Here is a 4626-nt window from a genome sequence, read left to right on the forward strand (position 1 = left end):
TCAGTTTAAATGAATAGCCATCCATTGGGATGGTCTCTCTCTTCTCTTCAGTCTCCACCAGTTTAAATGAATAGCCATCCATTGGGATGGTCTCTCTCTCTCTTCAGTCTCCACCAGTTTAAATGAATAGCCATCTGTTGGGATGGTCTCTCTCTCTTCAGTCTCCACCAGTTTAAATGAATAGCCATCTGTTGGGATGGTCTCTCTCTCTCTTCAGTCTCCACCAGTTTAAATTAATAGCCGGGGGACTTGGGGAGAGAAACACACTGATTCTCGCTTAAAATGTCCTCATTCATCCCACGTCCTATCAGATTCACACACGATGATCAACTGCTTTTGAATGAGTCCCCAATGTGTACCATATTAGTGAATAGGACGCTATTTGGGAAGCACCCCCAAATGATGGTACAGGGCCAACTTTGGGAGGTGTACCCTTTGTGAGCTGAGTGAGCATCTTGAGTGAGCATCTTGACGACTGTATAATCCGTCACATTGGAATGGGAATATAATCCTGACCACAGGACATGGCCTGGTACCAAGTAGATCCCTGACTCTGTCCTGTCTAAAACACAGAATCCCTCCTCTGTCTCATCTACAGCATGCTGTCCAGACAACAAACTACATCATCTTCACTACAGCATGCTGTCCAGACAACAAACTACATCCTCTTCCTACAGCATGCTGTCCAGACAACAAACTACATCCTCTTCCTCATCTATAGCATGCTGTCCAGACAACAAACTACAATCTTCACTACAGCATGCTGTCCAGACAACAAACTACATCCTCTTCCTCATCTATAGCATGCTGTCCAGACAACAAACTACATCCTCTTCCTCATCTATAGCATGCTGTCCAGACAACAAACTACATCCTCTTCCCTACAGGATGCTGTCCAGACAACAAACTACATCCTCTTCCTCATCTATAGCATGCTGTCCAGACAACAAACTACATCCTCTTCCCTACAGGATGCTGTCCAGACAACAAACTACATCCTCTTCCTCATCTATAGCATGCTGTCCAGACAACAAACTACATCCTCTTCCCTACAGGATGCTGTCCAGACAACAAACTACATCCTCTTCTCATCTACAGGATGCTGTCCAGACAACAAACTACATCCTCTTCCCTACAGGATGCTGTCCAGACAACAAACTACATCCTCTTCCTCATCTACAGCATGCTGTCCAGACAACAAACTACATCCTCTTCCCTACAGGATGCTGTCCAGACAACAAACTACATCCCCTTCCCTACAGGATGCTGTCCAGACAACAAACTACATCCTCTTCCCTACAGGATGCTGTCCAGACAACAAACTACATCCTCTTCCCTACAGGATGCTGTCCAGACAACAAACTACATCCTCTTCCTCATCTATAGCATGCTGTCCAGACAACAAACTACATCATCTTCCTCATCTAGAGCATGCTGTCCAGACAACAAACTACATCCTCTTCCCTACAGGATGCTCTCCAGACAACAAACTACATCCTCTTCACTACAGGATGCTGTCCAGACAACAAACTACATCCTCTTCCTCATCTATAGCATGCTGTCCAGACAACAAACTACATCCTCTTCCTCATCTATAGCATGCTGTCCAGACAACAAACTACATCCTCTTCTTCATCTACAGGATGCTGTCCAGACAACAAACTACATCCTCTTCCTCATCTATAGCATGCTGTCCAGACAACAAACTACATCCTCTTCCTCACTACAGGATGCTGTCCAGACAACAAACTACATCCTCTTCCCTACAGGATGCTGTCCAGACAACAAACTACATCCTCTTCTTCATCTACAGCATGCTGTCCAGACAACAAACTACATCCTCTTCTTCACTACAGGATGCTGTCCAGACAACAAACTACATTCTCTTCCTCATCTATAGCATGCTCTCCAGACAACAAACTACATCCTCTTTCTTCTACAGGATGCTGTCCAGACAACAAACTACATCCTCTTCTTCACTACAGGATGCTGTCCAGACAACAAACTACATCCTCTTCACTACAGGATGCTGTCCAGACAACAAACTACATCCTCTTTCTTCCCTACAGGATGCTGTCCAGACAACAAACTACATCCTCTTCCTCATCTATAGCATGCTGTCCAGACAACAAACTACATCCTCTTCCTCATCTATAGCATGCTGTCCAGACAACAAACTACATCCTCTTCCCTCATCAGGATGCTGTCCAGACAACAAACTACATCCTCTTCCCTCATCTATAGGATGCTCTCCAGACAACAAACTACATCCTCTTCCCTACAGGATGCTGTCCAGACAACAAACTACATCCTCTTCCCTACAGGATGCTGTCCAGACAACAAACTACATCCTCTTCCCTCATCAGGATGCTGTCCAGACAACAAACTACATCCTCTTCCTCATCTACAGGATGCTGTCCAGACAACAAACTACATCCTCTTCCCTACAGGATGCTGTCCAGACAACACACTACATCCTCTTCCCTACAGGATGCTGTCCAGACAACAAACTACATCCTCTTCCCTACAGGATGCTGTCCAGACAACAAACTACATCCTCTTCCCTACAGGATGCTGTCCAGACAACAAACTACATCCTCTTCCCTACAGGATGCTGTCCAGACAACAAACTACATCCTCTTCCCTACAGGATGCTGCCCAGACAACAAACTACATCCTCTTCCCTACAGGATGCTGTCCAGACAACAAACTACATCCTCTTCCCTACAGGATGCTGTCCAGACAACAAACTACATCCTCTTCCCTACAGGATGCTGTCCAGACAACAAACTACATCCTCTTCCCTACAGGATGCTGTCCAGACAACAAACTACATCCTCTTCCCTACAGGATGCTGCCCAGACAACAAACTACATCCTCTTCCCTACAGGATGCTGTCCAGACAACAAACTACATCCTCTTCCCTACAGGATGCTCTCCAGACAACAAACTACATCCTCTTCCCTACAGGATGCTGTCCAGACAACAAACTACATCCTCTTCCCTACAGGATGCTGTCCAGACAACAAACTACATCCTCTTCCCTACAGGATGCTGTCCAGACAACAAACTACATCCTCTTTCCCTACAGGATGCTGTCCAGACAACAAACTACATCCTCTTCCCTACAGGATGCTGTCCAGACAACAAACTACATCCTCTTCCCTACAGGATGCTGTCCAGACAACAAACTACATCCTCTTCCCTACAGGATGCTGTCCAGACAACAAACTACATCCTCTTCCCTACAGGATGCTGTCCAGACAACAAACTACATCCTCTTCCCTACAGGATGCTGTCCAGACAACAAACTACATCCTCTTCCCTACAGGATGCTCTCCAGACAACAAACTACATCCTCTTCCCTACAGGATGCTGCCCAGACAACAAACTACATCCTCTTCCCTACAGGATGCTGTCCAGACAACACACTACATCCTCTTCCCTACAGGATGCTGTCCAGACAACACACTACATCCTCTTCCCTACAGGATGCTGTCCAGACAACAAACTACATCCTCTTCCCTACAGGATGCTGCCCAGACAACAAACTACATCCTCTTCCCTACAGGATGCTGCCCAGACAACAAACTACATCCTCTTCCCTACAGGATGCTCTCCAGACAACAAACTACACCCTCTTCCCTACAGGATGCTGCCCAGACAACAAACTACATCCTCTTCCCTACAGGATGCTGTCCAGACAACAAACTACATCCTCTTCCCTACAGGATGCTGTCCAGACAACAAACTACATCCTCTTCCCTACAGGATGCTCTCCAGACAACAAACTACATCCTCTTCCCTACATGATGCTGTCCAGACAACAAACTACATCCTCTTCCCTACAGGATGCTGTCCAGACAACAAACTACATCCTCTTCCCTACAGGATGCTCTCCAGACAACAAACTACATCCTCTTCCCTACAGGATGCTCTCCAGACAACAAACTACATCCTCTTCCCTACAGGATGCAGTCCAGACAACAAACTACATCCTCTTCCCTACAGGATGCTGCCCAGACAACAAACTACATCCTCTTCCCTACAGGATGCTGCCCAGACAACAAACTACATCCTCTTCCCTACAGGATGCTCTCCAGACAACTAACTACATCCTCTTCCCTACAGGATGCTGTCCAGACAACACACTACATCCTCTTCCCTACAGGATGCTGTCCAGACAACAGACTACATCCTCTTCCCTACAGGATAGACAGACACAGATACATCCTCTTCCCTACAGGATGCTGTCCAGACAACAAACTACATCCTCTTCCCTACAGGATAGACAGACACAGATACATCCTCTTCCCTACAGGATAGACAGACACAGATACATCCTCTTCCCTACAGGATGGACAGACACAGATACATCCTCTTCCCTACAGGATAGACAGACACAGATACATCCTCTTCCCTACAGGATAGACAGACACAGATACATCCTCTTCCCTACAGGATAGACAGACACAGATACATCCTCTTCCCTACAGGATGCTGTCCAGACAACAAACTACATCCTCTTCCCTACAGGATGCTCTCCAGACAACACACTACATCCTCTTCCCTACAGGATGCTGCCCAGACAACAAACTACATCCTCTTCCCTACAGGATGCTGCCC

This window comes from Oncorhynchus tshawytscha, unplaced genomic scaffold (genome assembly GCF_018296145.1).
Source record: "Oncorhynchus tshawytscha isolate Ot180627B unplaced genomic scaffold, Otsh_v2.0 Un_contig_2428_pilon_pilon, whole genome shotgun sequence".
NCBI lineage: Eukaryota > Metazoa > Chordata > Actinopteri > Salmoniformes > Salmonidae > Oncorhynchus > Oncorhynchus tshawytscha.